The sequence below is a fragment of the Lissotriton helveticus genome, chromosome 10, assembly GCF_964261635.1.
Source record: "Lissotriton helveticus chromosome 10, aLisHel1.1, whole genome shotgun sequence".
NCBI classification, from domain to species: domain Eukaryota; kingdom Metazoa; phylum Chordata; class Amphibia; order Caudata; family Salamandridae; genus Lissotriton; species Lissotriton helveticus.
In genome coordinates, this window is record NC_136071.1 from 643,076,324 (window position 1) to 643,090,763 (window position 14,440).

Here is a 14,440-nt window from a genome sequence, read left to right on the forward strand (position 1 = left end):
AATGACTCAGAGATAAGCCCATTGACGCTTACTCTAGCCCTAGGTGCGACGTACAGCAGTTTAATCAAGTTTATGAAGAGGGGGCTGAACCCCATTCGGCCTAAAATCCTAAAGAGGAAGGGCCACTCCAGTGAATCAAATGCTTTGGTAGCATCCAAAAGCACAACCGCAGCCTGCGTAGAAGGATGTAAGTAGTGAAGGACTGAACATATCGTCCTGAGGTTATGGGATGTCGCTCTGCCAGGTATAAAGCCAGATTGATCTGGGAGCGCTACCATCGGTAGCAAGGGCTGTAGCCTGTCCGCAATGATCTTAACATATATCTTTGCATCGACATTGATTAAGGAGAGAGGACGGTAGGAGTCGAGGACCTGGCTGTCCTTATCTGGTTTGAGCAGCACTATAATTAAAGCTTCACGCATGGACTCGGGTAGAGAACCTAACTCCAGGGCCTCAACAAAGACCGAATGGAGTTTGGGTGCCAATTCCTCAGCATACGCCTTATAAAAGGCCGTAGTCAGGCCGTCTGGGCCTGGGGCCCTGCCTGCAGGCATGCTTTTAATCACCTGGGCTATATCCTGCACAGTGATGGGGACATCCATATACTGGCGGTGAAAGTCATTGAACCAGACAATGGCAATTGAGTCTAAAAAGTCTTCCAGCGATTCCGGCACATTGGGTTGCCTGGAGGTGTATAATGACTTGTAGAATGCCGCAAATGTTTCCAGCACTCCTTCCTGGCCTACAACCATGTTCCCATCGCCATTTTTGATGGAGTGTATGTAGTGTGAATGCGTGCGGGGAGCTATCATACGTGCCAGAGTTCTGCTCGGCCTGTCTCCCTCACCGTACCTACGGGCCTCAGCCTGCTTTCCCAGGAAGGCAATCTCTCGTTGAGCTTCCTCATTAAAGTCAAGCAATTTTGCTTTCATCTGGCCTGCCGTTTCCGGAGATGGATCTCGACAGAATGCCAGGTCCAGCTCACGTAATTCCGATTCCAGTTTTGCTAGTGATAGACGTATGGAGCGAAGCACTCCGGCTTGTCTAGCAATGCATTGTCCGCGAATAACCGCCTTAAAGGCGTCCCACAGAGTAGCTACCGTGGACGTCGAACCCTCATTTTCTTCCCTCATTTTCTTCGAAGTAATGCACAATATCTGCTCGGATCTCCTCTGTGAAAACAGTGTCAGTGAGGGAGTGGGGGGGCAGCCGCCAAGCAAACGCTCGCTTAGGGACTCCGGGTATCTTCAAGTCTAGCTGGCAGGGGGCATGATCAGAAAGGGATCTAGCTTGTATGGATGTGTCAAGCGTCCACGACGCCACGGTCGGCGACAATAGCCAATAGTCCAGTCGGGACCAGGCTGCATGATGGCTTGTTATTTCACTGGAAACACAGAACCCCCAGACACTGTATACGGAGGAGCAGGGAGGCCAGCCGTTTTTATCCAAATGCTTTATAAATTGAGATGACCAAAAGCTTGCCGATGAAGCACATTTAGCACGCGGCTACAGAAATTATACAAGCAGCATTATTGTGCACGCGAATTTACTGGTGCACTTATCCTTACTGGTGGCCCCTCCGATACAGTGAAAATTTATTGGACCTTATATTCAAGATTAAGGCATACAATATCATATCCCGAATAACTGGGACCACAGCATTTGTGGATGTGGACCAAAAACAGGACACATATACTAATGTCTATCAGACACTAGATCTCAGAATCATAAACTGAGAGCTATACCGCAACGAATATCCTGAGACACTGTCCTGAGGAAGGTTTTTTAAACCGAAACGCCGCGTCAACCTGTGTTCTCAAGAACATTTTTAATATTTTATGAAACTTTCGTGTATTATGATGTATTTTTAATTTGCATGAATCTTTGTGTTTTCATCATTTGAATATGTGTAATAAACCTGTGTTTACCTTTTTAAAAACTTTTGTATTCCTCTTTCTGTCACAAAAATTTTTATTTTATCTTTGACATATATACTAGCGTTAATGTATGGTGTTGTTTAAATCTGCTTGATTACAGCATTTGTTGTGATACTTAGTGGTTGCGTCCAGTAATCGAACTCGTGTAGTGGGAACCCAGACTCAAAGGGATTTCTTCTCCACTGTCATTTTCTCCTTTTGGGACACTGTCATAACTTTTTCTTGTTATGCATGTGCCCACAGCTTCAACTGGATGTCTAGCCCTCCACACGTCAGACAAACACCCCTCCTCCATCACATCAAGAATTGACTGTCGGGCCCCAGTGTGTGTAGGCCTGCCCACACCTCTTCGATCCAAGGCATCATTTAGTGGAACATTAAAATCCCCCCCTAGGACAATACTGGAGCAATCCAACAACATGATCCGGGCCCAGACATTTCTAAAAAACTCAGGGTCATCCACATTAGGGCCATAAATGGCAGCAAGTATTAGTGGCCTGCCATGTAGAGAACCATGCACAATGATGTATCTGCCCTCCCCATCTAGTACAACTTCGTGTTCTCGCCAGTCCAGGCCTCTGCGAATTAGTATCGCTACACCTCTAGCATAGTTAGAATAGATTGCAGAATAAACCTGTGACCATCTCGAGTGTTTCAATCTGGACGTTGGAGTAGAATTGACATGGGTCTCTTGCAAAACACATATGTCAACATTATGCCTAGCCAGCATACCATGCATCAATCTGGCCTTCTTATGGTCCCCCAGACCTCTAATGTTCCAAGTCCATAGTTTAACACTCCCCATGTCGCTGTACATTGAGAATATCAGGTAGTAGTCCGATATTCGCCCTCCACCCACCAAATGTCCCAGCCCAATTTGCTTGTAGTAAGTTTGCATGTGAGTCTACACTCTGATCGTATCCTTTAAAGCACCAACATTGAACGATTAACAAACAACCCAACTTCCCCCGCCTCCCCCCACCCTCACTAACCCACCAATTAGGTCGTGACAAAGCCCAGCTATCAAACCCCATATCGTGTCGTAAACTAGACACTCGAACAGTGGGAGACACCCCTTGAGGCGTGGTGCTCCAGGTTTACACCCCCGTTTGCACAGGGTGGCTACAGTCAAGTATGAATCACCATGACCCAGTCGGTCACCAGTACTCAGGACTATAACAGGAGTACACAGCAGAACATAAGAAAATTAAAAGCGCAAAAAATCAAAAATCAACATAGCCGTGTGTTCCAATAGACACAGCAGCTCCAAGGGACATCAGTTCTGTCCCCAGCCTCTCCTCCAGGTCAGGCACACATGACATTAAAGTGAAAGATTAGGACTAGAGCAATTAAGTAAAGCTTTAGAACTGGAACTCAGAACTCCATAGTGTACCAAAACTAGCATATCAGTCATTATCACTTAGGCGGTCAGAGTCGGTTTCAAGTCTCGGCGACTTTCGCCTCGCACCAGGCCCACTAATGTGTTTTGCAAACTTCAGTGCCGATTTGGCATCTGTAAAAAAGTGTGAGGTGTGTTCGTGAATGACTCTCAGCTTAGCGGGATACAAGAGTGCGTATTTGATGTCGGCTTGCATCAGAATTTTCTTAGCTGGCAGGAACTCTTTTCTTGCCGCCTGGACCAGGGGGGTAAAGTCAGGGTAAAATGAGACGTTATTACCTTTATGTGTAATCTTACCCTTCTCCCTAGCGAGGCGTAGTATGAGGTCTCTGTCTTGGAAGTTAAGCAGTTTAACAAGGATTGGACGGGGCGGTGTGCCCGGCGCCGGTACCTTCCCAAGCGATCTGTGTGCTCTTTCTACCGTGAAAACCTGTGAGAGGTGTGGGTCGAAGAGTTTGTGGAGGAGATCAGTGATGTGCTGCTTAGTGTGTTGCTGAAATTCGTTGCACTCGGTCTGCCTGTTCTCTAAGCAATCCAGCCTATTCTCGTGGGCATCGACTTTCGTTTTAACCGTTTCTAGTTGTGAGGACATTGCATCTAGTTTGGTGTCAATACTTTTGAGGCTCGCACGAACCTCCATCATTAATGCTCCGAAGTCCATGTCCGCACCCGAGCCCTGTGACACCGACCCGCCTGCAGCCTGGTCCATCGAATGTGGTTTATCAGCGCGTTTTTGCTCAAAAGTGATCTTGGGCTGTTTCGCATCATTCTTCCCCATCTTGCCGCGGAGGGAGGTGCGTGTGAGCAGAGACACAGTGGACCCGGCTTCACGATGACACTCACAACGAAAGGCGGGGGAGTAATAGGCGCTAGGTTTCAGCAGGTTAGTAGCTCGTTCAGTTCCTTTAGGCCGCCTAGCCTATTCACGGTCGTCTGTAGACCAGCGCAGGCAAACAGGGGGCGACAGAGCCCCAGCTCAGGCCCAGGCGGGCGTCCCAAATCTTCAAAATGTCGGTTCTAGCCAGGCCCCCCCACGCACCGTCAGATCACGGCCTCCAGCAGCTCCCCACCGGTCAAGGCCTATTAGAAGGTCGATAGCAGTCACAGGACGTCTGGTCCTCTCACAGGGAGAAGGAGTCTGCGTGACAAGCGCGGGCCTCAGCTGCAGCAGGGGGGTATAGTGCGTGGGTTCAGATTGCTGCTTTCAGGAGGACCCCCCATATATCAGGCAGGCCCCACCAGCACAGTTCCACCGCTGCGGGCGCCGGCTCCGGTCCCAGCCTCAGCATGGATCTCACAGCTAAACCGCTTTCAAAATGGCGGGCTCTCCGTAGGCTCGCCCTCTCCGTCTATCTATCCAAGGAGTTGCAGCGGCAGATCGTTCAGAGCAATGAGGGTGTCCCCGGGGCCCTTGCGCGTCCCCAGCTCAGCCTCGACTCACCGGCAGTCAGCCTATGTGCCAGCCAAGAAGCTCCGCGGTCGACACAACCTTTTCGTCCAGGCTCCGGAGGGCCCGCCAATCCCCGGCGCGCAGTGGGAAGCGCAGCCCGGCGGCGGCTCCACAGCAGCGGGATCTCTCTCCGTGCGCGGGTCGCACTAGGCACAGGAGGTCGCAGCCGCGTCCGGCGGCTAACAGCGTGCACCAAACTCGGATCGGAGGTGGAGGTGAGCGTTTTCTGCTGATGCGCACTTAGGTTGGAGCACTTCAGGGTCTAGGAGCAGGATTATAGTAGGATTTCTCTTAGTAGCCGGCGGAGCTCGCTCACAAAGCGGCCATTTCGCTGCCTGGTTGGCCACGCCCCTCGGGCAATAGCTTGCTTAATCTCCACTACGGCCCCTCGCGGCGGGATGCCTGGCTTTCACCTTGTGGATACCCTGCCGGGGTATCTCACAGGGGAATACCAGGACGGGTTCCCTTAGCAAGCGCCTTGATACCTTCGGGTGATACGTGCGCTATATAAGTCGCAATACAATACATACATCCTCGTTTAAACCAAAAGGGTTTCTTGAATCCAGACGGATGATGTACCGGGATTCCAGGACACTTAGTTGTTTGAGATGGTTACCCCCTCTGGGATTCGCTGGAACTCTGTCAATGCCAAAAAAGGAAAATTGGTTAACATCACTGTTGTGGAAACATAGCCAGTGGCGTGCAGTAGTATAAGACATATCAACATTCTTGATTGCTCTCATGTGCTCCAAAATTCGCTTCTTTATTGGGAAGATGGTACTCCCAATATAGAACTTGGCACATGGACAATCACATATACACAATGGTCAGTGTTACAGTTCATGAATTTCCCAATGATCTCACTCTTTCCAGTGGGGAGGGGATAGGATTTCACATTCTTACTAGTAGCACAGGCCTTACACTTGCCACACTTGTAAAAACCTTTCTGTTCTTTTAACCAATCCTTCTTTTTGACTGGGCCCTCAAAGTAGCTCTTCACTAGCAAGTATTTTAAAGAGCGTGCTTTTCTGTAGGTAATCTGGGGTTGCCTGTTGATCAATTTTCCTATCGTAGGGTCACTCTTAACAATATGCCAATGTTTCTTTAGGATTCCTCTCACTTTGCCTGCCTCCACACTATACGTTGTTATCATCCTGACATTGTTTGATCCCAGGTTATTGGGGTGAGTGGCTATTTTCTTGCTCAAAAGTGTCTCCCTTTTCCTGGCTTTGGCTTTTTCTTTGGCTACCATCAACACCTGGTCCGAATATCCCCTGGCTTTAAACCTCTGGGTCATCGTGGTCTGTTCTTTCTCATAACTGTCATTGGAGCTACAGTTTCGTTTCGCTCTCAGAAATTCTCCATACAGAATACTATCCATAAGGCTGTTAGGGTGGTGACTTTTAGCATGTAAAATGCTGTTCCCAGAAGTTGGTTTTCTATACAAGTTTGTCTGAATGGTCCCTTCTACTGTTTTAACTGTGACATCTAAGAAATCCATTTCTGAGTAATCTACCTTGTTAGTGAATTTCAGGTTCACATCATTCCTATTGATGTCTAGAAGGAATTTGTTCAGATCAGATCTTGTGCCATCCCAGATCAGAAAGATATCGTCGATGTATCTGGTATAAAATACAATGTGGCGAGTAACATCAACATAATCCTCTGACCATAGGGATTGCTCTTCCCACCATCCCATCAGCATGCAGGCAAAACTTGGAGCAAAGCAACTCCCCATAGCAGTGCCCACCTCTTGCTTGTACCAGTTGTTCTCAAACAAGAAGAAATTATTCATAAGGCAGAATTCCAGCATTTCAAGTAACATTTCCGTCTGTTTGAGGTAGAAGATCGACCGGTCTCTCAGAAAATGTCTGCATGCTTTTAAACCATCAACGTGTTTAATACACGTGTACAATGAGACCACGTCAATCGTAACCATACAGAAACTGTCCTCCCATCTGATGCCCTCAATCTTAGTGATAAAATCTGTGCTGTCTCTACAGTATGATGGAAGGTTTAGTACATACGGGAAAAGAAAAGTGTCCAGAAAAATAGAGGTGCTTTCTAGGAGACTGTCATTAGCCAATACAATGGGCCTGCCAGGTGGGTTAGTCTCGTCCTTGTGGACTTTTAGCAACATATAGAAACATGGGGAGACCGGATGTTGTACACACAAGAATCTAAACTCTGATTCAGCTAGTAGGTTCTTACCTCTCCAGTTTCTAAGTTTGTCATGATAAGTAGAAATACTGGTCAAATACTCCTCCCTGTTAGATCTTCTATAGTTGCCTGATAGTTCCAGCTGTTTCTATATATATATATGTGTCTCCCTGTGACGGGGATGCTGCGCATAGGGACACGAGAAGCATTGACCCTATACCTTTCTTCAAACAGCACCCCGAGAACTGGAAGGTCGACGACGTGATTACACCAGGACTCGAGTACAATCACCCTGAGGAACACTGCTTCTTTAATTGGGCATACCCCGGGGCTAGCCACGCCCCCGACAATCTGGTAAAACCCCACGAGATCATCACACAGGTGTGTTCATCACCCGGAGGCGAAGGAGGCGTTTGGAGTGGCGTGGAGAGTGACGGCGAGGAGTGGAGGTTTGGAGACGGCGAGGAGTGGAAGTGCGGAGGTCGGAAAGGCGAGAGGAGGAAGAGCGGAGAAGAGAACATCAGAGGAGAGCCGGGAGACAAGGCCAGAGGAGAGAGACCGGAGGAGACGAGTGATAACCGAGGCAACGTCAGGAACATCGAGATGAAGGAGGAGAAGAACGGAGGAGAGACCGGAGGGAGAACAGACGACTGCAGCGACAAGCCAGGAGGCCAACGTGAAGGCGCTTCGCCCAGCCACACTTCAACCAGGGAAGTGTGGCTCTCGCAGGTACGGTCACGCTTTGCGGGCTGGGCGGGACATAAGTGGGCTAAACCTCCGTGAGGGCTTCACCTGAGTATCCTCTGCACTACCCTACCCCGTCACGGCATTGCCACCCACGTTCGACTAAACGGTTGTTGTGCACGTGTGCTTCCCTCACAACCCCCCCCTAAAACACTAATAGCGAAATAGGATGCCACACTGAGTCTTTTCCCTTTCCCTTCTTCTATGTTCCAATCCGGACTCCGACCTGGAGGACAACGTGCTTAGCCTCCGGACTACAAGTCCCAGAAGACACCGGGAGAGAAGAGCCACCGGAATAGAGGCAGATCGAGAGCTGCCCCTACCGTTCTACCGGAAGTTGATACCGAGGAAAAGAGTGTTAAAAACAATAAAACCCTCCTTACCCACAGTTCCTGTGTCCGTGAGTCTGTTCCCATCCCCACAAGTGGTGGAGAATGCGGGCAAACCAGTAGCCGTCTGTACACCAAAGATGGAAGAGTTAGTGCAAGCATTGATTAAAGGACAAGAGAGACTGCGCTGGGCAGTGGAGCAGCAGCTCGTCTCCGCAGAAGCCGACAGGGAGACGTTCCGATCGTCCGTCACTACCCAACTGGAGGGACTGCAGAAAGCGATCAGTGAACCCGAAAGCATTCCTCCAAGGGAAGCCCGACCTCCTAATCCTACCCCATCGGGTATATTCCTGCAGAAGTACATAGCGGGAGATGACCCAGATGCGTTTTTACTCAACTTCGAGAGGGTAGCCTTGGCGTGTGGGTGGCCTTTGGAGGAATGGCCTTTCTTTTTAGCCCCACTCTTGACTGGCGAAGCCCAGGCTGCCTATCAGGTGGCCAATAGCAGCGGTCAAACACCGTATGCCCACATAAAGACTGTTATCTTAGACCATTTAGGTCTAGACGCCGAAGCATATCGTGTACGCTTTCGGAAGGAAAAGGGTACCCTGGGTGAGAATCCTAAGACTCTGTTCTTCCGTTTGAAGTCAGCCGCGGACAAATGGCTCACTCCAGCTTCCAGCAGCAAGGAAGATATTATGGACAAAATATACTTAGAGCAGTACCTAGAGGCTCTGCCCTTTGCGACTCAAAAGTGGTTGAGACAGCACTCCAACTTGACCACCACCCAAGCCATGGAGATGGCTTCTAGGTTTGCCCGTGCCCAATCACGGATAAACCCCAGCGAACCTGACAGGTCCAGCAAGATTGCGCCTCGGATAGAGCGCAAACCTCGACCCCCCCCCCCGGGTTTTCTGTGCCTCATCATATGAATCCTGCAACTCCCGTGCACAGGGGCCCTCAATGTTTCCACTGTGGCACCTGGGGCCACATAGCCCGCCTGTGCCTCCATAAACGGAACCAAGAAGAGCCCATGGAAGTTGGTTATGTTCCAAAGGCCATCATGTACACAGCAGAACTGGGAGGGGCCTATCACGTCAGTGTAGGGGTGAATGGGGCTACAATCAGGGCACTCCTAGATTACGGTTGTAAACAGTCAGTGGTACAGGGTGGGTTCGTTAAATCTCACCAGCTTATACCAGGAACAGTGGTCCACATTAAATGCGTCCATGGAGACGTCAAAAAGTATCCCGTAGCTCACATACCCCTCGAGATAGAAGGGGAAAAGAGATTAGTGGTGAAAGTAGGTGTACTTGACACTCTGCCCGAGGACATTATAATAGGGACTGACAACCCCCATTTCCTTGGCCTATTCAACAAGACCTTACAAAAGGAGAACAACTCTAAAGCCATCTCAGCCCTGACCTTCCCTGACCCGTGGGAGGGTGACCTTAGCTTCAGGTTTGCTCAAGCAAACGACGCTACATTGTTTAACGCCTGGGAGCATGCCCATATGAACAAAGACAACCCCTCCCCCAGATATCCCTGTTTTGTGATAAAGAATGACTTGTTATACTGACAAGGAACTCCGGAAGACCCCCTACAACTTCTTGTACCTACCTGTTTCAGAGAACAGATCATGTTCTATTCCCACACGCACCTGTTGGCGGGCCACACAGGTAGCGAAAAGACCACTCAGAACGTGCTACGATGTTTCTATTGGCCAGGTATATACAAGGACATAAAAACCCACTGCCAGACCTGTGACGTGTGTCAGCAAAAAAATACGCATAGACCCCCAGCTGTTCCACTACAGCATCTCCCCATCATAGGGACCCCGTTTGAAAGAGTGGCCATGGATCTGATCGGCCCTCTCCCCAAAACACGAAGAGGAAACCAGTATGCTCTCGTCATCGTTGATTACGCCACGCGGTTCCCGGAGGCGTTTCCACTGAAGGCCCCTACCTCAAAGAACATTGCAGACAAGTTCATGGAATTGTTTTCAAGGGTGGGCTTCCCGAAAGAAGTCCTGACGGACCAGGGCACCCCGTTTATGTCCAGAGTAATGAAGGAAGTCTGCCTGCTCTTGAACCTCCACCAGATCCGATCCTCGGTTTATCATCCCCAGACGGACGGACTGGTGGAGAGGTACAACGGGACTCTAAAGGCGACTTTGAAGAAAATGTTTGCAGTAAACGAGAAGGACTGGGACTCACTCCTTCCTTTGGCGCTCTATGTCATTCGAGGCCAAAGACAAAGCAGTCTTGGTTGTTCGTCGTTTGAAATGCTTTACGGACGACAGCCAAGAAGCCTAATGGAAATGACGAAAGAAGTATGGGAGGCAGAACAGCAGGGAGAAGTAAAAACACTGCTGGAATATAGCCAAAACTTGAAGAACCAATTGGGAAAAATCAGGGAACTGGCTTATTCCCACCTTGAAAACAGCCAGATGAAGCAAAAAGCACACTACGATAAAGGAAAAAGATGGAGAAGGCTCGCCGTGGACGATTGGGCTCTGGTGTTATTGCCGTCCCCCACGAAGAAATTCCAGAATGCATGGCAAGGGCCCTATCGAGTGACGGAAACCATAGGAAAAACACTTACCGCTTGCAGATAGACAGGAGGAAGACACAAATCTTCCACATTAATCTGCTTAAAAAATGGTTGGGAGCACCCCCTACAAACAACCATCTTGTCCTCCCTACTGGACTACACGACGACTCTACCCTGGGTGAGTTGGAGATCAATGAAGAGCTCGTACAGTCCGAACAGGAGGGCCTACAGAGGACCCTTCTTCCCTTTTCTCAGATCTTTTCCAACCTACCCGGGAAGACAACGTTGACGGAACGCAGGATAGAAACCCCTGAAGGAACCATGATTAAGCAACGTCCTTATCGGATCCCTGCAACCAAAAGAGACGCCATACGTAAGGAGGTACAAGAAATGATCGGACTCGGTGTCATCCGACCCTCACGGAGCGAGTGGTCCTCTCCCATCATGATGGTACCCAAGCCTGATGGGAGTAGTAGGTCTGTATGGACTTCAGAGCCCTAAACGCGGTATCATCCTTCGATGCCTACCCCATACCCAGAATCGATGAATTGATCGAAAAACTCGGAGAAGCCCGATTCATCAGCACGCTTGACCTCACTAAAGGGTATTGGCAGGTCCCTCTACGAGAGGAAGACAGAAAGAAGACGGCTTTCGCCACCCCGGACGGGTTGTATGAATTCAACGTCCTGCCTTTCGGACTACATGGAGCGCCTGCCACTTTCCAAAGCCTCATGAACGAAGTCCTGAAAGACCATCAACGCTTCAGTTCCGCATATCTTGATGATATCATTGTATTCAGTCCTACGTGGGAAAGCCATCTAGTTCATCTACAGACCATCCTACGGCAGCTACAAACGGCCTGACTACATATCAACTCCAAAAAGTCCAGGATAGGGTTTCAGAAAGTGAAATACTTGGGCTACGTGCTGGGATATGGAGTCATTGAGCCCCAGATCGAGAAGGTGAGATCCATAGCCGACACCCCGTTTCCCAAAAGCACGAAAGACATGAGAGCATTTCTGGGACTTGTCGGGTATTACCGGCGGTTCATCCCCTCTTTTTCCAATATCGCAGCCCCACTCACAGACACCCTAAAAAAACGCTTGATGGCTACAGACCTACAAACACCGTCCCCCGAAATGTGGAAAGCATTTAACACACTGAAAACATTTATCACAACCAGTCCTGTCTTGTCTTCCCCTGACTTTTCCAAACCCTTTGTCCTTCATACTGACGCCTCTGATTGTGGAATAGGAGCAGTGTTATCGCAGGTGACAGACGCAGGGATTGAACACCCTATTGTGTACATCAGTCGCAAACTATTCCCCAGGGAGGTCAAATACCCAACCGTCGAGAAAGAGTGCCTCGCCAACAAGTGGGCCGTTGATAAATTACGCTATTACTTGGAGGGGCACCCGTTTACCCTGTTCACTGACCACGCCCCCCTGCAGTGGATGAGCCGCAACATCTCCAACAATCCTAGGGTTCTGCGATGGTTCCTTTCTCTGCAGCCCTTCTCCTTCCAGGTGTATCACAGGAAGGGGAGGGAAAATACCAATGCAGACTACCTATCCCGTTTTCCTCTCCCCGATCGGGAGATTCCTAGGGGGGAGGTGTGTGACGGGGTTGCTGTGCATAGGGACACGAGAAGCATTGACCCTATACCTTTCTTCAAACAGCACCCCTAGAACTGGAAGGTCGACGACGTGATTACACCAGAACTCGAGTACAATCACCCTGAGGAACACTGCTTCTTTAATTGGGCGTACCCCGGGGCTAGCCACGCCCCCGACAATCTGGTAAAACCCCACGAGATCATCACACAGGTGTGTTCATCACCCGGAGGCAAAGGAGGCGTTTGGAGTGGCGTGGAGAGTGACGGCGAAGAGTGGAGGTTTGGAGACGGCGAGGAGTGGAAGTGCGGAGATCGGAAAGGCGAGAGGAGGAAGAGCGGAGAAGAGAACATCGGAGGAGAGCCTGGAGACAAGGCCAGAGGAGAGAGACCGGAGGAGACGAGTGATAACCGAGGCAACGTCAGGAACATCGAGACGAAGGAGGAGAAGAACGGAGGAGAGACCGGAGGGAGAACAGACGACTGCAGCGACAAGCCAGGAGGCCAACGTGAAGGCGCTTCGCCCAGCCACACTTCAACCAGGGAAGTGTGGCTCTCGCAGGTACGGTCGCGTTTTGCGGGCTGGGCGGGACATAAGTGGGCTAAATCTCCGTGAGGGCTTCACCTGAGTATCCTCTGCACTATCCTACCCCGTCACGGCATTGCCACCCACGTTCGACTAAACGGTTGTTGTGCACGTGTGCTTCCCTCACAACCCCCCCCTGAAACACTAATAGCGAAATAGGACGCCACACTGAGTCTTTTCCAATTCCAATTTCAAGAAGTCTTTATTCGATTAGTTAATCATAAAAGACATAAAATACAATTTATACATATAAAAACAGTTAAGACAAGTATTAAATCAATGCCAGGCTAATCGGCTTCTTGTTACATATTTACAGATTTACTGTAGCGCTCAAATATATACATGTTTCGGCAAAATACTGGGACTAGTTTTAAAACAATCACATCTTTTAGTTCCCCGTAGGATTGCTTTTAATAAACCTGATTCTAAGCACCCAGGCCCACCCCAGAAATTTAGCAACCCCCACAACAATTAAAGGGTCCAGATTGGTCTTTAACATTCTACTTGCTTCACCAGCCGAGCTGGTGCCTAAGTTTCTACATACCGGCCTAAGCCATTTGGCTCTGGGGGCAGAATAAAGTGGACACACATACAAAAAGTGATTCATGCTTTCAACAATACCTTGGCAATTAGGACAATGCCCCGTCCTATCGGCTCCCCACTTTTTGGTAAAGTCCCCAAGAGGAAGTGAACCAGTTCTAAATTGAAAGAATAGTTTGCGGTCCATGGGCTTTGTTATAATATCCCAATACCTTTCCAACTTGGGTATGTCCTTATAAACAGTGAACAGAGCAGTAAGGCTACTCGAGCACATTTTTGAATGCCTGTTGAATGTCACCCATTCCCAATAACTCTGTTTAAAATCCTTTTTAGATGGGAATTTGGCTGACTCGGGGGAGAACCACAGGTCTCCATGCCCCAAAGCAATTAGGGTAGCCTTAAGGTCTCTAAACCAGCCTATATTTGTGGCACCAAAGCTATTTCTAACCTCCAAGCAGGCTTTTGCGTAGTAGTGGAGTTCCGGCGTAGTCCATAGACGACGCCAGAATGTGAGTGGGCGAAATCTGGCATGGTCGTCCACCGGTTGGCACCCTAAATCATAAAAGAGGGGAATTAGTGGTGATGACTGAGGCAGACCTGTTGCCATTCGTAAGAATTTGTTTTGGGCTTGTCTTAACGAGTCCAGGTTACTACCACCCCAGAGTTCTGCTCCATATAGGACTGCTGGTAAAACCTTACCACCATATATCTTTATAAGCGGGGACATTGGCCTTGTAAATGAACCTTTGTGTTCCTTGATCAGTGCCCCACCCAGCTGCTGATGTTTCAAGGTCATGAGCTCAACCTGGTGGGACCAGCTCAACGTCTCACTAAAGGTAACTCCCAAGTAGGTGAAGTGCTTTGTCTGCTCAAGGGGGGTATCCCCCATGGAAACCTTGGCTTTGATTTGTTTGTGCCCTCTCAAAACCATAAATTTGGTTTTGGATACATTCACCTCCAGCTCATGTTCGCTGCAAAAACTCTCGAACCTCGACAGGGCTTTTTGCAAACCCTGTCTGGTTTGGGAGATCAGGAGAGTGTCGTCAGCGAACATGAGCAAGGGGATTTTCATACCAGCTAAACTTGGGGCATCCGTGGAAAAATCTTCATAATACTTGGTAACTCTATTT